Below are 23,648 nucleotides of genomic sequence, written 5' to 3' on the forward strand. Positions count from 1 at the left end.
GATTTTGAGTAATTTAGGTTAAAAAATGTATATATCTATAAGTGCGCCCCGGTACGCGCTCCGGGGAGCGCTCCGGGCGCGCCACGCGACTTGCGCGCAGAAAGCTGATTGGTTCTTGGGTGTCTATAAACATTCGAAACAGTCCGGAGCGGCCGCCATCTTGTGTCTCGGTAGGATCGAGACACAAGAGGTGGCCAAAACAAAGGGAGAATTGACCATAAGGGGGCAGGGTAGACCCCCCCTAGGTTTGATGTGGGGGCTATAAAAGGGTCCCGCTGGGCAAACAAAAAAAAAAAATGTTTTGATTTGCGTGGGGGGAGCGCCCGGTACGCGCACCGGGTAGCGCACCGGGGAGCGCACCGGGGAGAAAAGAGAATGGGCAGACGTTAAAAATTTAAGTCATTTTATATAAATGGGAGGAAGTTCTGAAAAGAACTGTTTTTTTTTTCTTTTTGTTGTTTTATATTTTTTTTGTTTTTTGGAACATTTTTTGGGGGGGATTTTGAGAACAATTTTATATTTTTTTGTAGTTTTTCTGGGGTGAAACAAAAGACAGGGAATTGCAAACAGCTCAACTGGAGCAAAAAAATAGAAAAAAATTAAGGTTGCATGCTGCAGTGATGGTTGTCTGCAGCTCGATTAAGTAAAGTGATGCTCTGCTCACCATATGATATAGTTTTGTTGCAATATATGCAAACAAATTTAAATTTTGAAAATTTGGTTTGGACATTAGGGACCATCTCCCTAGCCTCTGCACCCGATGGAGTGGGTTGGTTGGAGGTGCCTGAAGTTGAAGGATGGGGAGGGTTCTTGGTCATTTGCCTGATTTCTTCTCTTGAATAATTGTTTGGGTGCTTGCTCTGCATATGCCTTATCATCGTGTGGTTCCCAAACGAATATTTCCTGTTTGGGTTCCCTCTTGACAGTTCTTGGTCACAGATGAGGCAAGTGACCTTTGCTGCATTTACTTTTTTGGCACCCCTTGGCATTTTGAAAAACTCCCCAAAAAAATGTTCTTTGGGTTTGTATGGGGGATTGTCCTCAGGCAGATATTGCCTCTCCTCCTGCTCCTCTTCGTCCTCCTCTTCTTCATGACCACCAATGTGGTCTTGTGGTGGTCTTTGTGGTGGTGGTGGAGGTGGTGGTGGTGTAGATGCACCTGCAGCTGCTACCAGTGAAGCCATTTCTTACAGAATGAAGGTCTTCTTCACTCAAACAACAAAGTGAAAATGAGGAAAAAAGGTGGGGTCTTTCATCATTTGGAAAACAAAACTGTTGTGAACCAATCAAAAGTGTTATTTTCAGGTCACATGACCCGACGCGCTTACGCTACACGCCCCGGGGCGCGTCACGGGGCCCGCGTCGCGTAAGCGCATCGAATGCTTCCGGGTGCGTTTACGCCGTGCGTATCACATGGACGCGGCTACCCGATACGTCACGATCATGTTTTCGTTCGCGACATTGGCGCTAACGGGACGCTTCCCGGTTCGCGCACCGGGGCGCTTCAAACGAGTACGCTCTCCGGGGCGCTCACCGGGACGCTCACCGGGAGCGCTCCAAGGGTAAAAATAAAATGAAAAAATAAATAAATAAATAAATGTAAAAAAATGGGAAAAATTGTAGGGACTAGTAGCCCGATGTGCCTTTGCTATACTCAAGTGGTTTTTACGAAAATTAACTTTGAAAAAAATATATATTGTGCTACATTGGGCTATATATATGTTAGAGCCCAAATGTAGCCCAAATGTAGCCCAATGTAGCCCAATGTAGCCCAAAGATGGCCACCAGAGACAAAAAAATACAAATGTAGCCCAAATATCAGCCATATGTAGCCCAACTATAGCCCAATGATAGAATGTACCAGAGTGTTCTAAAGAACAACTAGAGCGTTAACAGCCTTACTTATAAAGTGAGACTTATAGTTTGGAATTAGCATTTAAAAAAACCTATGAAATTCACTGAAAAAACCATAGGTTTCACATCAGTTATAGTTAGGAATTAGCATTTAAAAAACCTATTAAATTCACTGAAAAAACCATAGGTTTCACACCAGTTATAGTTACCTGGAAATTTTACTGACATAAAACCATTGAAATTCCCACGTTATAGTTAGTTGGACTCACTATAACTTGCTCGCCTGCAATGCACTGCTGATGATGTCACATATTACATCACTCATGACATGGTCAGTGACATCACTCATGACATCACTGATGACACCATCCTTGTGACAGAGTGACAGACCTCCTTTCAGTGTAATGTAACCCTTGAAACACATATTAAAAAATAGAAATTAACATTTTCAAAAAAATGGAGATACCCATACCAGTTACAACAAACAATTCAGTAATTCCACCATCTATATACACATCCACTCATTCACCAACAGTTCTATATAGTCACTCATACATATACCCACTCATCATATGTAGTGATACACCTATACATCCTGTTACACACCGACAGTCATCCAAAGGTTACTCACACACATACTCACACATGCAAATAAACTATTGAACATCCATTTATTTGTATATAGAACTATACACACACTACCACTTTACTTCTATGGAAATTTACACATACTTACTCTCTTAAACAATCACTTATAGAAACACATACTTATTTAAACAGGAACTCTTACAATCTCTCGCTCTCACATATACTCACTTATATACATCAATACTCACATATAATAGATTAAAACATATGTAGTTACTGATAAAGACACTAGTGAGACAGTCATTCACTCACTAACACACACATATACACACTCATCCACCCATACAGTCCTGCACATATGCTGTCTTCAAAACACATACAAACAGTGAGTCAGTCACCAACCCATGCAGCCACTTATACACAAAGTGAAACACTGATACATATATATTCCAATATTTAAAAGTTACTCGCTAATATATGTATTCACTAAGATACACTTAATGAGGCAGTTAACAAATCATTATTTTTTTAAAACATCCATTTACACACTTATTTAACCATTTATTCTTCCATCGACCTTTACAAATACATATATAAAACAAATTTATTTTTCAGAAAGACACACATTCACTGGATGGTGTCATCAGTGATGTCATGAGTGATGTCACTGACCATGTCATGAGTAATGTAATATGTGACATCATCAGCAGTGCATTGCAGGCACGCAAGTTATAGTGAGTCCAACTAACTATAACGTGGGAATTTCAATGGTTTTATGTCAGTAAAATTTCCAGGTAACTATAACTGGTGTGAAACCTATGGTTTTTTCAGTGAATTTAATAGGTTTTTTAAATGCTAATTCCTAACTATAACTGGTGTGAAACCTATGGTTTTTTCAGTGAATATATATATATATATATTTATATACCAAAACTCCTTCCGAAAAAAGAGACAGCGACCCAGGAGGAAACGGTAGGAAACACTGGTTTATTATCACAGATGCGGCAAATGCATTTCGGCAGCTTCCTGCCTTCTTCAGCGCCCAAAGCAATCCGTGAGTGCAATCCCATGCTGCCAGTTACTCCCTCATTTGAACGCTTGCTGATGCAAGCCAGCTCCACCCCTTGCAGAAAACTCCATACACATGTGAGCAGTCCCGAGTGTGGCACAGGACTGCATGTCCCAGAATACAGCGTGACGGAGTCTGTGACCTTCGGTGCAGGAGCGAGACACAGATAGTAACAATGTCATTGCAAGGGGGCAGGGAACAGCGTGAGCCCCACAGACACTGTGATGAAAGTACCTCTTTGGTGTGCCAATTGTCCAGTGCCTCCTCCGGTCCCCCAAAACCACCGCAACCAGCTCGACCAGAGAGTCTGTTGAGCAGGGGATGAACTACGGTGAGCTCTACCCGGCATGGGATTGATAATCCCAAAACTGCTTTCTTTTCTCCCTGGTTTTGATGGCGGGCTCCCAGCCTTTGCAACCAACGCTGGTAAATTAAGAAGAACTGCGGAAGTCCAAGTATATATTTATATGTGTATATTTTCTTTGAATGGTTTTTTCAATGCATTGTGGGTATTTTCAAGTATCATGTTCATAAGTTGATATGCACCGAGGCATGCAAGCGTTTTCTTTATTGTAAGCCTTTATTTTATTTTGGTGATAAGGAGCTGAGCCCTAAGAAAAAAGCGTTCTATCCTGGAAATGTGACATAGTATAAGTACTGCTCCCTATTCTGATACAAAAAAAAACAAAGGAAATGATAGACGTAGCATTGATAATACAAGCTCTCACCCCATCACCGTTCTTTAGCCCACTCTGCCACCCCAGTTCAGACATGGCCATATGCAAATCAGTTTGACCCTGTGCCGCATGGGAACAGTCCAGCCCGAACTGCCAAGCCATGCCTTCCTAGGACCGGAAACAAGCTACTGAGGACCGGTTTCTGGCATTCCAGCCGTCTTCAGCCCGGCTTGCTTGAATCCAGTGGCAAAGTGAGCAAGGGACTCACGTCTGAGCATACCCTGCCAACTTATGGCCAACAAAGAAAAACCAAAGGAAATGATGGACGGAGCGTTGACAATACAAGCACTCACCCCCAGTCAACTGATCTGGGTTTAATCCATCACCGTTCTTTAGCCCACTCTGCCACCCCAGTTCAGACATGGCCATATGCAAATCAGTCTGACCCTGTGCCTCATGGGAACAGAACAGTCCAGCCCGAACTGCCAAGCCATGCCTTCCCTGGACCGGAAACAAGCTACCGAGGACCAGTTTCTGGCATTCCAGCCATCTTCAGCCCGGCTTGCTTGAATCCAGTGGCAAAGTGAGCAAGGGACTCACATCTGAGCATACCCTGCCAACTTATGGCGAACAAAGAAAAACCAAAGGAAATGATGGACATAGCGTTGACAATACAAGCACTTACCCCCAGTCAACTGATCTGGGCTTAACCCATCAACGTTCTTTAGGCCATTCTGCCACCCCAGTTCGGACATGGCCATATGCAAATCAGTCTGACCCTGTGCCTCATGGGAACAGTCCAGCCCGAACTGCCAAGCCATGGCTTCCCTGGATCGGAAACAAGCTACCGATGACCGGTTTCTGGCATTCCAGCCGTCTTCAGCCCGGCTTGCTTGAATCCAGTGGCAAAGTGAACTGCAATTGTATGCTTGCGGTCTTGAGAAAATGTTGTTCCCTCCCATCTACTACCGTTGGGTACAATTGCTCTACACCATGCATGTGCAGAAACAGGTCACCACATATCCCTGCATACCGAATATTCCGGGGGACACGGCAAGGTTTCCCCTATCACCGCTCCTATTGTATTAGCATTAGAGCCCCTTGCCCAACATTCAAGCCAAGCAATGAGAACTTATGGTATGCCTATCAGCCTGACTACACACTCGGTATCTCTATATGCCGACGATATATTGTTGTATTTCAAAGACATGCGGATGGACTTACATCCACTAGCAACTCTGCTGACCAGATACGGCTCTAGGTCAGGATTACATCTAAATGCCTTGAAATCAATAGCATATTCTTTTTACAATACATGCACCCTACACAACCTGCAAGTTGGTGCATCCAATTTAGGGTCAAACCAGTCACCTTTAAATACTTGGGCATCCAGATTTATTGAAATACCGACAACACATTGGAAGGGAACCTGGTCCGCACAATTAACTCCTTAAAATCACAGGTGCCCTTCTGGATTAATTTACCGTTGTCCATGGCAGGATGCCTTGCAATAGCTAAGATGGTGATGCTGCAGAGGCTCCTTTATTACTTTGTCAATCTCCCGGTGGTGGTTCCAGCCTGGATATTGAGAATCTTAAATTCCTTATTGATAGGCTTCATATGGGGGTCGGGGCGCCGCAGGATTAGCCTCACTAAACTACAATTACCTATGACCACGGGAGGTATGGGAGCCCCAGACTTATATTTTTTTGATCAGCACATTTTTATTGAGTTTAAAACATAAAAATAAGTCCGCGAATGCACGGAAATCATAGATATAAGTTCATTCACACCATCACTATACCCCCCAATCACGATCCCCATAAAAGAACCTAGTCGAAACTCGAGTCCAATTAACCCGGCCCTCCACAGCCCCCAGCCATTTCCCCCACACTCTACGATAGTTCTTAACACACCCCTTAGCTTTATACAAGGCTTTTTCTTGGGTCGCACACCAGTCCACCCCTCTTCACCACCTCTCCAGGGTAGGAGGATCAGGGCTTATTCAGGCTGCCGCAATGTCCCACTTGGCCACCATCATAGATATGTTGTAAAGCCGCTTATCATTCCTGGATCCATCCAGCCCATCAGTGATCCCCAGCATGGAGTGACGTGGATTGTGAGGAACCTCCCAGCCCAATACCTCCGTTAGCTCCACTTCAATGGCTCCCCAGAACTGCTCCAAGCGGGAGCAGGACCAAACCATAAGGAGGAAGTCAGCCGGGGCATGCTTACATCTGGTACACGCCGCGTCTGGGTGCAAACCTGCTCGCTGTAGTCGCAGGGGAGTGAGGTATGCAGCGTGTAAATAATATAACTGAATCAGCTTGAGCTTGGCGGAGACAGTGACTATTCTGGGGTCCATAGGGCATTGCACCAGTCTTCATCATCAAGGGGGCCCACCCAGTCCATCCATTGGTCCCTCAACTTGTCCAGAGATGTGGGAGTGTTATTAACTAGGGTGCGGTAGATTCGGGAGACCCCCCCTACCCAAGTTTCCGAGCATAGTCTGAGCCTCTGTGGGGCTGTATTCAGGGAGCCTTGTGTCACCCGCGATGTGTTTGAGGAGGGCATGTCTCAACTGCAGATATTTATAGAGCTGGGATGAGTGTAGGGATCATCGAGCTTGGAGCTCCTGGAAGGACAACATCTGACCCCTTGCCCACACGTCCCCTAGCTAGGAGATACCAATAAGGCCCCAAGTTTTAATTCCCTGCAACCCACTACCCTCCTGAAGCCAAGCCCCCTGCCAAAGGGGAGTACACTGGGTTAGCTTCCCTAACCACCCCATGTGTCGGAGGGAGGCCCGCCAAGCCAGCAATACCAAGCGCGTCACATCAGGTAGTCGGTTTGGAATGGGCTCCCCATATAGCAATGCTTGGATGTCCGTAATCCCCAGTTCGCTCAATTCGAACCTATAGGCTGGGTCCGACCAACTCCCACTAAACCAATCGTGGACCACTAATAGGCGTACCGCCAGAAAATACAAATGCAGGTGAGCCATCCCCATGCCACCGTCGTAAGAGGGAATCTAACAAGAAGACTGTGGCTCCCGGGCCCGTCTACCACTCCAGAGAAACTTAGTAATTAGACTGTCCAGCTCCTTAAACCAGGCCGTAGAAAACCAGAAGGGGGTGTTCTGTAGGACGTAAAGGAACCTAGGGAGGATCATCATTTTAAACAGGGCCACCCTCCCCAGGGGGCTCAGAGGCAGCGTTTTCCATTTGAGGAGATTCTCCTTAGCCTTCTTAACCAAGGGGGTCACGTTGAGGGACCAGCTCAGTTCGGGAAGGAGGGCGATCCAGATCCCCAGATATTTAAAGGATTGCCTCCAGAGTGGTATGGTGGACTGCCAATCAAAGCACTCTCTAGAGAGATGAAGGGGGACCAACACGGACTTCCCGGGGTTAAGCCGCAACCTTGAGGCCTGCTCGAAGTCATGCAGGATCCGGAGGCACTGTGGCCTGGAGGAGGCGGGATCGGACAGGAAGACAAGCACATCATCCGCGTATAACACGATCTTGTCCACGTTGGTGTTTGTCCATTTCCCTCCAGGGACGCGGTCCTCTGCCTGCACCAGTGATGCCAGGGGTTCCATCCCCAGGGTGAACAGCAAAGGAGAAAGGGGACATCCCTGCTTAGTGTTGTTGCGTGTTTATCTAGGTTCCTGATCGATACTGCGACCTTATGCCCCTATTCGGCTATAAATCCATTTATTCCCTATATTGGCATAACCGTTCAAGTGCGATATTCAGAAAGTCATCTCTGGCCTCACTTGAACAGAGCCACATTCCAGAATAGTTTTCTGCCACTTCCTTTGCAACCAATTAGTGCAATGACAGAGCAGAAGTCACTATCTGATATTCCTAGATTAACACTCCGAGTTCTTCAACAAGATAAAAACTCAGCAAACCTGGAAATCCCCGCTTGCTGTGTTTTGATTAGTAATGGAACTCTAATGAGCAACTGATAGCTATCACTTCCTAGTGACATCTTTAATTGACGTCTTATTTCCAGCAAACTTGCGTCAAACCAGGCACCTGTCAGGTATAAATATTACCAACGTTGCCTTAAGCGATAGCCTGTTGCTGCAGCCTGCTACCCTGTTGCTAGCTGTTGTATGCTGTATGCACCCTGCTGCTGCAGCCTGCTGCCCCGCTGCTGTTGGTGAAGCTACTGATACCATTATCGCTGCTAAAGCGCGAATGATGGTGTGGTGAGCTTAGGAGCTGAACAGCCGTCCCTCTGCGAAGAGCCCAGCAGATGCCAAGCTGCCCGCGGACGCTGTCCCCCCTCCTCCTCCTCGACGCGCTGAACAGAGAAATCCAGCTCCAGCGCTTCCAGTCTGCCCTCGCGGGTGACTGGGATACCGAGTTCCCCCTGAAGGAAATACCAGACTTCCATCATTCTATTCAGAGGTATGGTGTTGACTAAACCCTTAGAAGAGAATTCTTGAAGCAAACTTTGGCAAAACTAACTTAACTTAAAGCTACTTACTTACTCCCCTTCCACGTGTTAGGCTTAGGTCAGGCACACCGGGGTAGGCTTAGTTAGAAGCACCAGTTGAGTATTTTAGCCTAATGTATATATGACTGTATATATGTTTTATTACTTTTAAACCATTGTATGGCTAAGAAACCATATCAATGCTTTTACAGTATTATTTCGCAATACTTATCTTACTGTACGTACTTTTTATAATAACAAGTCTTGCAATTGTGGCAATACATTTCTCGTGTACGAGAAGAAAGACTGTTCAATAAATGTTAACCCTTTATTGACAAACGCCCGTCTCTCTATTCTCTACATATCGTGAAAGTAAACTGCACTAATCTGACTGAGTGAAATACATGTCTATTGTTTCACACGACACGATGACTCTTGATCTGAGGAGCAAAGTTGTCATGCATGTTGCACGGTTGTTGGAAAGCTGAATCCCTTCTTGTCTGTGCCAGGGAAGCTGATCACTTCCTATACAGAGAAGAAAGTTTCCAGTGACCTCTGAGCTAGTTGGTAACAAACCCAATTAAGTTTAGCATAGTCAGTAGAGGCCTGGAAGATCCGCACTTCTACGTCGATACTACTGTTTATGTTATTCCAATGCGCAGGGCCTAGTGGGAAACTAGGAACTACACTACATGGCGCCCAAACGTTTGGTAAGGCGATAAACTAACGCAAGACGTTAGAGTAACTCAGTCGTGCATATTTCACACAGACCCCTTTCTCCCGTAAATACTCCAATAGACGTCTGGAGTGGGTGAAAGGTTAAAATCCGCCCGACCTTAGTAGGAAGAGATTCCTATGTAAAGCTCTGGTTTATTCAACGTTGAAGGATACAGTGTTCCAAAATATTGTGCACCTAATCTTTGTCGCCTTGGAGACCAACTCTGCAAAGCCTGCATTTATAAAAAATGACAGACAGTGAAGAAGAAAGGGAAGCAGTTAGACTGGCATCCCTACTAATAGAGGAGGACTCGAGTCTCCTACTGACTGACCCGGGTGCTATTATCATCCCGGTCCACTTAAGAAAATCTATAACGTTAAAACTTATAGAAAACGGACTGACACCTCAAGGTGGTACAGTAATTTTCGTGATAGAGGCTCACGAATATCGGCAGACAGAGGTATTCTATTCATGGATAAACTTTCCAGCGGCAAACGCTACAACAAAAGAGTTTCACTATTACAAAATAGAGGAACCTCCGGAAGAGTACGCTCCTTTCGAGGAGATTGAAATTCCACTTAAATTTCAAGAGCACCTGCTCTGGTTTAATGGCGCCCTAAAACATAATGATCACATAACCAGGCTCGGTCCACTAGGTAGACCAGGAGCAACGTGGCCGGTTCTAGCCAGCTACACACCACATCCGGACATTGTAAAAATGTCAAAGGAAGAGCTGTTAGTACAGCTAAAAACATTAATTAAAATACATAGGCAATTAGTCCAATATGTAATGCGGACTGCAACAGTCCAGCCAGCTGTTAATATACCTCAGCTGACCCCTCATCAGGGGAACACTAATAAAATTACACCACAGAACATACAGTCATGTCTTGGTAAAACACCCGTAAAACCGGAACAAATTCCTTTCTGGTTAGCACAGAAAATCACTCAAATAGAGGCAGTATTTCCTGATACTACCCCTATAGAGAAACACAGAATCCTGACAATCTGCCTTCCTATGGGAATCGCACCACACGTGGAGGACTGCGACACTTGGGGTACAGTCTTTGCTTCCATTTACACAAAAACACACGGTGTTCCGTCTATGGCGGTAATACCAGAAGTGGTAAAACAGATTCAGAATGAATACGGTCCAGAGCCGGCTTTAAATCTAGGTATGAAATTACTGAAAGACTTCAAGCAGGTCTCGGCTATATTATTAGCCAACATAAAAGGAGAAGCAGCATCTGTGGCAATCCGCCAGAAGTTGAAGGAAACAGATATAAAAGATCAGCCAGTTGAGCTTGCCAAAATCATAGAAAAATGCTATGAAGAATTAGGTAGAGACAGCTTGGGTGGGAAACCAGTAAAGCCCCAACTGCTCGAAAACCCTGAAAAATTATTTATTAAAAATAATTCAAACACTCCTAAAAAGAGCTGGGATGGAAATAAACAATCCACTCCCAAGGAAAAAGTTTTCCAGTCCAGGGGAAGGTCTCCTCGACGGAGGGAAAGAACTCCGACCCGAGAACACCAGTCTCCCCAGAGGGAGCCCTCTGAGAAAAGATATAACCTTAGAAATAGGGATAATCTGAAAAAACCTGATAGATATCAAAGTATTGATACACGTCCCTCTCGATCTTTTCCACAGAATTCGGAAAGAAGAGGACGGTCAGACCCAGGAGAGCACACCAAGTCCAAAGACAAGGAACCTGCTCAGAGTAAAAAATCTCAATTTCAGAAAAAGAAGGTAGCCAGTATTAGAGTAATCAACCATGCCGAGAATACTGAGGACACAGTTGAAAAACGGGGAGTGGGCATTGACAATGTTGGACAGTGCAGCAGAAATCAGTATAGCGCGCAAGATCTTGATGAGTCATCTGGAGACAGTGGACACGAATGAATACATTCAGGTTGAAACTGCCGACACCAGACTTAGCGAGCCCCATAAAATATACGAAATAACATTGCGTATAGAGGGTGATAAGACTAGGAAAATAAGAGGTCTATTTTGGGATAAGCTCTCAAAAGGCTATGATATTCTGTTAGCTGAAAAAGATTGGCCCCCAGAGTTTGTCAGGGAGTGCCCTCGTGGCGAAGAAATGATTATGCCTGCCTTCTCGAATCACATTCCGATTCACAAAAAATATACTTATGCAAGGAAATGGGCAGTAGCCCAGGCACCTGCATTATATAAAAATCATGTAGGATGGGATGAGGACTCGACTCCTCACAAAATCCAATTAAAAAGTGAACCAACTGCCCAATGGCAGTATCCCATTAAGCAAGAAGCTAAAAAACAAGTCAGGGAGATTTTAGATCAACTTGAATACCAGGGGGTGATTGAAACATGCACCTCTCAAATGAACAATCCTTTGTTTCCTGTCTCCAAGCCAGACAAATCATATCGTCTAGTTTTGGACTACAGACACCTTAATACATGTTGTAAAACTTTTGCAGTACAAAACTCGCATAGTGCAGCCCTAATGAATAACATAGTTAGGAAAAAATATAAAACGACATTAGACATATCTAATGGTTTCTTTTGTCAAAACATTGCACCGGAAAGCAGATATTTGACCGCTTTCTCTGCATTTGGGTCGCAGAAAAAATTCTGTCGACTCCCACAGGGGTTCAAGAACAGCCCAGGACTATTCTCAGCTAGAGTAACAGAGTTACTACAAATATATGATGATGAGGCATTATCTTACGTAGATGATATCTATCTCACAGACGACGACTTGGATACTCACTTGAAAAGAGTGAACACCATTATACTTGGGTTCACAGCAGAGGGTTACAAATTCAACTTTAAAAAGTCCCGAATTGCCCATCTGACGGTACTATTTTTAGGGTACGAATTATCAAGTGAAGGGAAAAGCCTAGCGGACAACTTCTTAGAGAAGTGCGCTGTACTCCAAGCTCCAAAAACGCTGAAGAATTTACAATCCATTCTAGGTTTTCTGAATTTCGGAAGAACTTACATTCTAAATTACGCAGAGAGAGTTAAACCTCTCTACGAACTAATAAAACCTGATTTTAAACAAATCAATTGGACTCAAAAACACACAGAAATTTTGAGATCACTGCAAACAGACATGTTAGCAAAAACAAAATTAGATACACGTGACAACACGATCGATCTTGTAATCCGAGTCATCCCAGGAAGATGCGGATTCACGTACCTGACCTCTAATGAGGGAGAAAAGGTACTTATTTCAATTAAATCTCACTTGTACACACAAGCAGAAAAAACATTCAGTCACACAGAAAGAACTGTGAAAGCAGTGCAAATCGCATTAGCAAATGAACGAGAACTAGCACACGGCAAACGGATTAATATCCTTACAGCGGAATCCGCCTTCGAGGCGCTATTCAGCCCAGTAAACCTGCCTACAGTGTCACTGGATCCGAAATGGATACAGAGTGTAGATTCTCTAGGAGCGGAAGATGTGAAATACTATTTCGCCCCGCAATTCAAAGAACTGAATGATTTAGAATATGAAGAAGAATATCCTCTGCCAATCGAAATTCTGCCTCTCCCACAATACGCATGTATAATCTATACAGATGGATTTGTACAGCATTTCAACGTAGAGAGCAAATCCTACGATGCAGCCTGTGCGATCATTAAAGGTCGTTGGCTGTGCGGTAAATTCAGACCGAAAGTAACAAAAACTGAATCTGTAAGAAACTGTTCGGTCAGAGAACTGAAAACAGATGTTTAAAGATGGCGCTCGAAAATGCAGAACGTGAATTCCCGACACTTATCGCGTGCGATTCTCATTTTTGCGTCAACTCTTACAACAATAAACTGCAGAGGTGGATTGAAAATGATTACAAAGATGACACAGGTGCCACAATAAAGCATAAATTGCTCTGGAAACAGGTAGCTCTTTTACACAAAGAACTACAAAAGATTCACGTAATTCACGCACAGAGTCTTCAACGTGATGGCGTTCACGTTGCAGGGAATTCATTGGCTAATACAGCCATAGCGGAAGCAACTAAACCGGCTTCCGTAGCCACAAAAAAGCGTACAGAAAAATACATAGACGGGGAAACCATGCTGGCAGTAAAAACGACCATAAAAGGCGACTGTGCAGCACTACCCGTAAACTATCCACTCAATTATGCATACGTAATCGATGCAAACTCCGTTCCTTTTGCTCGAATCCCTGGAGTGGGGGACAGAGTAATTCCAAACAGGAGCAGGAGGGGCTTCCTCTTACTGGAAGCACACATGGGGTTGGGTCTGAGACACCAAAGAATCAAGGTTTCTCTGAAAGAATTACAATCAGAGTACTGGTGGCCAGGAATGAGCATAGATATTCAATGTTTTGCTCAAAATTGTGAAAACTGCAACAGAGATCGCAGTAATGAACAGGCCAGTGCAGTTTCAGGATCCCTGCTAGACAGCATAAGGCGGTCTATCTGCGCAATCAAAGAAGAGAAGCGCGTCCCATTGTACACAGTTAAGGCTAAACACACTTAAATAATGTAGCCTCCAGCGCTCGGCTGACGCTAGAACGGTTATAAAAGATTTGCGAGTCCATATTGGCACATACGCAATTACCACGTTCCATTCTGACCAGGGTCCTGCTTTCAGCTCTCGAGCTTATAAGGAGGCCATGGCCAGCATGGGAATTGGGTTGCGGTATTCTTGTCCATCGCACCCCGAAGGGAATAGTGTGGTTGAAAGAAAAAACCGGGACATAAAGCGATCTATAACAGCGAAGGTATTAGGTTCAGGCGCTGGGTGGGTCAAACATTTAATAAGTGTCCAGACTAGTCTTAATAACTTGCCAAGAAATTCTCTAAAAGGTTTCAGCCCATACGAACTATTGTTCGGAATTAGAATGAACATTCAGGACCTCGATAGTCAGATGTCAGTGGTACAAGAAAAAATAACAGACTTTGACATCAAAGATCGTTTGGCTGTTTTACAGGAACTGAATGAAACAAGAAAATCCTTAAGCAACATAAAGTTAAAGCAACAGCCAGATACCACTGACGAGGCACCACAAGCAACAGCCCCAGCAAGGCCTGTCTGGATTCCAAAGATTGGGGATCTAGTCAGAGAAAAGATCGCGGTGAAGAAGGAATTTGGGCCTTCTTACAGAAACGCAGTACCTGTCTTGGCAGTCACCGGAACAAGATCAGTTGTACTACCGCCCCTTGCTGGTAAAAAGGAGAACAGAGTTGTGTCCATCGACCTGGTAAAACCACAAGCATGTGGCCTATAATCAACAGTAGGCCCAGTGGACTCCCAAGAAACAACAGAATACCCAAACTTGCAACAATCCAAGAGGTTCAAACTGAAAGACTAATCACATTCGATCAGCCTGCAGTGCACAATGAAGGACTATGCAATAATGCCATGGAACTCGTGCCTCTTGAGACACAGATTGAAACAGTTCGTCAAGAAACAACACCAGTCTACACTAATGTGGCATCAGAAAGTGCTACCGAAAGACAGATTGAAAGAACAATCCCATCAATTGACAGAACTGCCTCTGGTTATTTCATCAACTTCGAAAACTTCTCTGAAGATCAAAACGACCCCGAAGTGATGCCAGAAACAAAAAAGACTTTTAAAGAAAAAGCAACGGAACTCTTTCATCAACTAAAGGAAATATACCTTATTTCACCTTGGTTAGAGTTCTGGTTCGGTCTAGGTGTATTTTTCCTCCTGCTTTGGCTCATCATGGTACTTTGTTTGGGAAAATTCATTGAGGGAAAATATATTACAATGAACACAGCAAGTCAGAACATCAACCTAGTCCTGAAACCACACAGATCATCCCACGTGAAGAAAAGAGAACTGTCAACAGTAAATGTCACAGCAATTCCAATACCTGGTGGGGTAGTATGGGAGAAAACTGACTATGAGATCTATGGTCCGGTCGAAATCCTGAAGTATCCTCATCAACTGAAGGTTTCCTTAAGTGACTTTGTAACGCCTAGTACATTCTCTGATGATTGGGACTTTAACAGTATTAATGACATGATGTCTGATTTAGTAATGTCAGCTAGATTCACAGATCATGATTATTTACAAGGTTCATCTAGTTATGAGCAGTTATTCTGTTACACACACTATGGTGATCATTACTTGCATAAATCTGCACAGCCTAGAGATGTTTTTATGTATAATCAATGGGAACATTGTGCTACACCACCTAAAAGCAGTTCTAAAGCAAGGGTTTAACATCAGTAATGCAGAAACGTTTTATTACAAACTGTTAGATAAAACAGGAATGAAAACAATGCTGACAAATTCTAAATTGATATATTCAGAAGCATTTTATGATAAAATGATGACATTTGGTTTTGATTATTGGGAAAATAACATTGAAACGAAAACAATTTGGGGTACAAAAGATTGGCAGGTACAAGGCCTAGAAGCACTATTTAGAACCTGCATGATACCAGAACAAATGTTGTTTTTAAATGACACAATACACCAAACATCCTGTCTTGGCCTAGCTAAGATCAAAGACCTTAAAACACCGTCTATTCCAAAGCCAATACCTGAGAATACAGCCGCAGATATTGAGTTAGACGTGTCACAAATTTTACATTTTAACAGAACACATCCTGATTGGAAAAAGTGGTTAATCTGGCCTATTGACACAAACAACTGTCAAGATAGATTCCTGAATAAAAAACAGGGGTTAAAAATGACCAGACTAGACCCGAGATATTCCCAGAGACAACATCCAAGGATAATAACAACATACAGTGTAGGGAAACTCTGCCTTGAATGGCTAACATCATCCACACTGGCTGAAATTAAGCAACACTTGTCTTTACTAAAAGATGGTGCTGATTTGCGCGATTTCATTCTTGGACCACGCAAACAGCGTCAAAAGCGTTTCATAGCGACCAGTATCTATGCTGCGTACAACGAGGCTTGGAAAGTCAAACAAATTGAAACAGCTGAAAAAATACGAGAAATTGATCGTATTAATTTGGAGAAATCACTTTCTGTAGTGGACAATGGGTTAATGACTCTGTCTTCCAGAATATATTTGTTGGACAATATTGTATCCTCTGCCTTTGATGTGATAGATAGAGACTTGCTAATGTTACAACATGGCCAATCTCAATTACGTTCTATTATACAATTGGGCTGGACGCTGCAAAATCTTCGTTCAGGCTTTGTGCCTTGGCGTTTAATCAACACAACGTCATTATTTTCCATTTTTAACCTTACTGATAAACAGATCAGTTTGGCACAGAAAGGAGCAGACTATACAATCCTGAGCATCGAAAAATTTGAGAGATTACCATTGACAATGTCAGAGAGTCCTGTCATTGAATGGATAATACACGGAATTATCACTATTCCGATAACAACTTTCCGATTTAAAAAGTGCCTTGAATACATACCTTCTGGCCAGTATGAACAATTGGGTAAAGGATATGTAAAATCTGAATGGAAATTACCATACACACATTCTTGCTATAGTGACAGCGACAAAAATGTATTTCTTAGTGGTGAAAATTTTAAACATTCACTAAGCGGTATACTTTTGTGTCAGGGTATTAATTTACACGGAGCATGTGATGGAAATTCTAACAACCTTTCATGCCACCAGCTAGTCACACCTGCAACTCAGATAGAGCCCTTCTTTATGCAACTCGCAAACGGGAGTTACATTCTTAGAACGGATCACAGATGTTGTGGCCTTGTGCCAGGGAAAAGTTATCTAGTAAGCGTAACATCCATGGTCAAATGCTGTATGCAAGCATTGTTCCCGAGTGGGCCTGCAGACACAGTGACTCCCATCTGGCCTCGTCTGAATCTCTATTCTATACGAATTGATACTTTAAGCAAAATGAAGTCTGTGCTTTTGCAGACAACAGTGCCTATAACGTCATCAAAAGAGACGTATGATCTTCTAGTTGCAAGGACAGCTACTGAAGTTCATGAACTTTTATCAACAAATTGCCCCGTGCATTTCGTAGAAATGCTCAGCCAACTCCTTAACATGTCTAGTGCCACAAGCATCCCAGGCATATTTAGGACAGTCTTTACGGGACTGCTAACACCTTTTCAGGCAATTTTGGGAATCGTTCCTAATTTTGTACACTCTGTTTTTGGCGGCATACCATTATTTTTGGGACTTGTAGCAGGGATTTTATTTTTGACCCTCCTGCTTCGTTATGGCAAGCCAAAACTCAGACATAGCTCCCATGGGAATGGAAGAGACAATCCTAGCAATGCGCTACCGGGACAGGATAACTAACGTCCTCGGATTGGCCAGGCTGAGAGATCTAAACATGACCTGGTTCCTTTCATTCAGACCTATATGGCAGAACTGTATCTTACCGGTACTTCGATGCATGCTATGCGGAGATGAATGCGTGTTGGACATTTGTCTTTCACTTCCATCAGCAGTACCAATGGACGTCGATACTTTGCTCAGTCCAATAACGGCTCACGCATTGTGTTGTCCCCAGCGGCTACCAATCCTGATGACGGCATTCGTTGAGACTCCTGTGCTACGACTAGGTGGTAACAGTGGAGCAAGTGACAAAAGCAACATCACCCAGGTACGACCTTCTGTGAGCATTGCTGATCCTGACTATGATGACAGCAATCATTCTCACACCTGCCAAGTTACAGCACTATCGAATTTGGTTGAACTGTCACCTGATTTTGTAGACCAATTCTTTGAGAGCCTGTCTGATACGATGTTCTCACCCGTACAGAAACAATAACTTTGGAGAAGCTTTCCGACACTTTCCGGCCTTCAGTTTTGATCAACAAAAACTGCTAAAAGCGTTGGAACTCTATTTCCCCGTTCAAGCAATTAATTCTTTTGAATTGGACATTTTTTAATATTGACCTTTTTTGGCACGAACAATTCTTTGCTTAAGGTAAAAACTATTCTTAGAGAACAGAAGCTTCAAACTTCTATTTCTAAACACATCTAGATACATAACAAACTTACATCAGCCTCTAGCACATTTATTGCAATGCATTTATATGTGATGATTTATCTCGCCCTTCTTCTGTTTCAGAGATATTTCATGTGTAATTCTTTTTGCATAATCGTTCATTGATTTCATATGCAATAATTTTTGAATAATTTCTATGCTTCAAAAACGTACAGTACCTAAATTTCACGTATTACAATATACGCCTATTTCGAATGCATTTATGTATTTTGGGGTGGGCAATGTTACACATGCATCCTATTGCTCTAGTTTTAGTAATTTGATGGACATGAAAACGTGGAGTGGGTGTTGCGTGTTTATCTAGGTTCCTGATCGATACTGCGACCTTATGCCCCTATTCGGCTATAAATCCATTTATTCCCTATATTGGCATAACCGTTCAAGTGCGATAGTCAGAAAGTCATCTCTGGCCTCACATGAACAGAGCCACATTCCAGAATAGTTTTCTGCCACTTCCTTTGCAACCAATTAGTGCAATGACAGAGCAGAAGTCACTATCTGATATTCCTAGATTAACACTCCGAGTTCTTCAACAAGATAAAAACTCAGCAAACCTGGAAATCCCCGCTTGCTGTGTTTTGATTAGTAATGGAACTCTAATGAGCAACTGATAGCTATCACTTCCTAGTGACATCTTTAATTGACGTCTTATGTCCAGCAAACTTGCGTCAAACCAGGCACCTGTCAGGTATAAATATTACCAACGTTGCCTTAAGCAATAGCCTGTTGCTGCAGCCTGCTACCCTGTTGCTAGCTGTTGTATGCTGTATGCACCCTGCTGCTGCAGCCTGCTGCCCCACTGCTGTTGGTGAAGCTACTGATACCATTATTGCTGCTAAAGCGCGAACAATGGTGTGGTGAGCTTAGGAGCTGAACAGCCGTCCCTCTGCGAAGAGCCCAGCAGATGCCAAACTGCCCGCGGACGCTGTCCCCCCTCCTCCTCCTCGACGCGCTGAACAGAGAAATCCAGCTCCAGCGCTTCTAGTCTGCCCTCGCGGGTGACTGGGATACTGAGTTCCCCCTGAAGGAAATACCAGACTTCCATCATTCTATTCAGAGGTATGGTGTTGACTAAACACTTAGAAGAGAATTCTTGAAGCAAACCTTGGCAAAACCAACTTAACTTAAAGCTACTTACTTACTCCCCTTCCACGTGTTAGGCTTAGGTCAGGCACACCGGGGTAGGCTTAGTTAGAAGCACCAATTGAGTATTTTAGCCTAATGTATATATGACTGTATATATGTTTTATTACTTTTAAACCATTGTATGGCTAAGAAACCATATCAATGCTTTTACAGTATTATTTCGCAATACTTATCTTACTGTACGTACTTTTTATAATAACAAGTCTTGCAATTGTGGCAATACATTTCTCGTGTACGAGAAGAAAGACTGTTCAATAAATGTTAACCCTTTATTGACAAACGCCCGTCTCTCTCTCTATTCTCTACATATCGTGAAAGTAAACTGCACTAATCTGACTGAGTGAAATACATGTCAATTGTTTCACACGACCGTAGAGATTGACTCTTGATCTGAGGAGCAAAGTTGTCATGTTGCACGGTTGTTGGAAAGCTGAATCCCTTCTTGTCTGTGCCAGGGAAGCTGATCACTTCCTATACAGAGAAGAAAGTTTCCAGTGACCTCCGAGCTAGTTGGTAACAAACCCAATTAAGTTTAGCATAGTCAGTAGAGGCCTGGAAGATCCGCACTTCTACGTCGATACTACTGTTTATGTTATTCCAATGCGCAGGGCCTAGTGGGAAACTAGGAACTACACTACAGTGCCCCTGGCAATGGGGAAGGCCTCCGACAGTACCTCATTAACCGGGACTCGCGCTTTCAGATGGGCATACAGGACCCGGGCCAGAGAACAGAAGTGGGGCCCGAACCCCACCTCGACCAGCACGCCCTGTAAATATGCCCAGTCCACTAAATCAAAAGCTTTTTCAAAGTCTATGGACAGGAGGGCCAAGTAAGGGGTAAGCAGGTGCTGATACGCCAGGGCCTGCTGCAGTCTTCGGAGGCAGTGGCGGGTCCCCCGCTAAGTCATGAACCCCCATTGATCCGGGTGCACCAATGAAGCCAAATAGGGTTTCAGCCGCTGGGCCAGAATGGTGGCATATAGTTTAATTTCGGTGTTAAGGAGGGATATGGGGTGGTACTCTGCACACAATCGGTAGGGAGGCTGGGATTTTGGGAGATCCACAATGGTGGCAATATCAGTTTCCGGTGGAAACAAACCTCTGTCCACTGCTTCCTTAAATAAGTTTGCTAGGTGGGGCACTAGAGTGCTTCGATAGGCAGCATAGTATTCCTGCGGCAGGCCATTCGGAGCCAGAGTCTTACCCGGGGAGACCAGAGTGATCGCCTCCTCCATTTCTTTCAGGGAGATGGGGCGCTCTAGATCCCTCTGGGCTGCCGGCTCCATTGTAGGAAGGTGCACCCCGCCCGGTCAAGGAGAGCAACCACAGTCAGCTCAGGGGATTGTGTGGTATACAGCTTCTGGTAGTATGCGGCAAAGGTATTTGCTATTGCTATAGGAGTACGGTGTCCCACTCCGGCTGTGTTCGCCACATCCGGGTTGATATGGTTCGCCTTGGGATATGCGGCCAGCCTGTGTAAGATCGTACCATTCTTGTCTCCCCAGCTGTAAACTCTTACCACCGAAGACCTCCAGAGGAGCTTGGCCGCATCCAGGGACAATTGCTTAATATTATCCTGAATAAGAGCCAATTACCAAGTCTGAGCTGCATCCTCTGACGTGGATAGGCGCTGTTCCAAGCAAAGCGCCTGCACTTCCTGGACAGAGATCTCTCGCAGCTGTGCTTGCCTCGGAATTGTACGCTGCTGCTTTGTGAAACCTCTGATAGTCACCTTCCCCGCCTCCCACAGAGTACCCGGGGATGCCACTGAACCCTCATTGGAATCAAAGTATTATGTAAGCTCTTTCCCTATCTCTTTCTTGAAATCTTTGTATTGGAGAAACCAGGCATTCATCCACCATGTTTGACGGGCCGCAGGAGGGGGGGGCCCCCGAACTAGGAGTATCGGGAGTGGTCGGAAATGCCTCTAGGGAGGATACGAACGTCGGCAATCGTGAACAATCGGGCGCCGGGACGAAGATCGCATCTATGCATGCTTCGGTGTGGTGGGCCGCGGATGTGTGCGTGAATTGGATGGTGCGCGGGTACCAAATGTGCCACGCATCACAGAGCCCCAGAAACTCAGACCATTTCTGCAGTTGTTTTGCACTTGCCTCACGAGCAGCAAAAGGGGTTCCCGATGTGTAGAGGGCAGGGTCTAAGACTGCATTGAATTTTCCCGCAATGACCATGTTGCCTGCGGGCATGTCGTGGAGCAAAGAAGCTGTGTGTGCCAAGGTGGGCGCAAGCAAGGAGGGAGGAGCATATATCGACAAGAGAGTGAGGGGTGCACCAGCCAGCGACCCACAAACTGTCACAAATGAACCTTGGGGGTCATGCACAACTTAGGAGAGGACAAAGGGCAATGTACACCTTAGGAGGATTGCAACCCCTCGTGAGCCCCTGGAAAAGCCAGAGTGCCAACCCCCTGTCACAGCCGTAATGAGCCAAGAAGGGGCAGCAGTTACCCAGAAGGTGCATTTCTTGAAGCATGAGGATGTCTATGTGGAGACGCTGCGCGTACCCTAAAACCGCTGTACGTTTGTGATGGTCGAGCAGACCGTTTACATTCCAAGACAACACGTGTAGAGATCCCATAGGGGAGGTGTTGCCTTTGGTCTAAGCAGAGTGCATGGCATGGAGTGTACAGTCGCGCCTGGGAGCCTAAAGTGATGCATGTGACCGCGCACTGCGGGGACACACCCACCCTTCCCACTGGTGAGTTGTGGCATTCCGTGATAGCTGAAACAAAAACCAATGCAAAACAGAACAACATACAGGGAAAAACAATCCCAACCCCCCCACCCTACACTTCAGGATCAAAAGCATCTGTCGACCCCCTAGCAGACAGCACCCAGTACACAGGGGGAACAACCAAACTACAACGCTTGGGAATGGGGAAGCTTGGAGGACCCCTCCTCGTGAGCGGATGCATGATTACAAAGACCATTGGGAAACTAGGAACAAATCAGAAACACTGCGCCGTCTCCGGCCGCGGAGCAAGGCCCGGTGGGCAGAGACCAGTTCAGGCAGGGTCCATCAACAGCATCAGGCTGCAGGAGAGGTCTGTGTCTGGAAGATCAATCGCAGAGGGCCGGGACGCACCTCCACCGTCATCCAGTCGGCCAGAGGAACCTGAACGCCTCCCCCCCAATGCTCCTTCCCCTGCCCGGGGAGGCTGTTGTGTGTGACCCGGTGGGGAGTCCGAGCGGGCCCGCCTCCGATCACAGCACTTACGGGAGCGATTACGAGGAGGCTGAGGAGCTGAGTGAGCGGAGTGACCCGGCCCGCCCCCGGCTTACCCCCCCATGGTGCGACCATCAGCCCATAGAGGACGCTCCTCTGTTGCCCAGGTCCAGGTCTCCGTCGGGCTGTCGAAGAACAATGTCTTAGTCTCAAATACCACCCTCAGACGAGCCGGGAAGAGGAGCCGGTATTGAATGTTAAGTGCTCTCAACTTTTGTTTGACCTCTCCGAATGAGGGCCGTTGGCCCTGGACTTCACGGGTGTAATCTGGAAAAATCATAATAGCACAATTCTCATCCAGGAGCCGAGGCTGTTTGCGGGCTTCGGACAGTATAGTGTCACGGTCTTTGAAATTAACAACCCGCATGATAATAGGGCGGGGGAGCACACAGCAGAGGCCTGGGGGCCAAGAACCGGTCAGCCTGCTTGATCGCGAACCAAGGGGACACGGCTCCTTCAGGGAACCACGATTTCAGCCACCTCTCCAGGAATTCCACCGTACGACCCTGCTCCGCCCCTTCCGGCGGAGGTTATTGTGTCTGGACCTGTTTTCCACATCCTCTGCCCGGCGATGCAACTCTTGAGTGTGGGACTGAAGACGGGCCACCTGCCCCTTAAGTTGCTGCAAGTCATCCTCCACAGTGGAGATCCTGGATTCAGTCTCTTTAATCCAGGCATTTGCATTGCGAAGATCTTATCTAATGAGAGCCATATCTACCCTTACTTCCGCAATTTTGCCCTCCACCGAGGTCTGGGATGTGTGGATGGCTTGGAGGATGGTAGCCAGTTCTGCGGATGGAGGAGCCTCCTGCCCGGCCCCACCCCCAGTAGCCCCTCCCTCTCGGGTGGTGAAGCTTATCCATTTTGGTTTGGTTGATGGGGACATTTGTGAATCTGTCCGATCTGCCCATGTTCTACTCTCAGTGGGGACCAG

Source organism: Lissotriton vulgaris, chromosome 1_1 (genome assembly GCF_964263255.1).
Source record: "Lissotriton vulgaris chromosome 1_1, aLisVul1.2, whole genome shotgun sequence".
NCBI lineage: Eukaryota > Metazoa > Chordata > Amphibia > Caudata > Salamandridae > Lissotriton > Lissotriton vulgaris.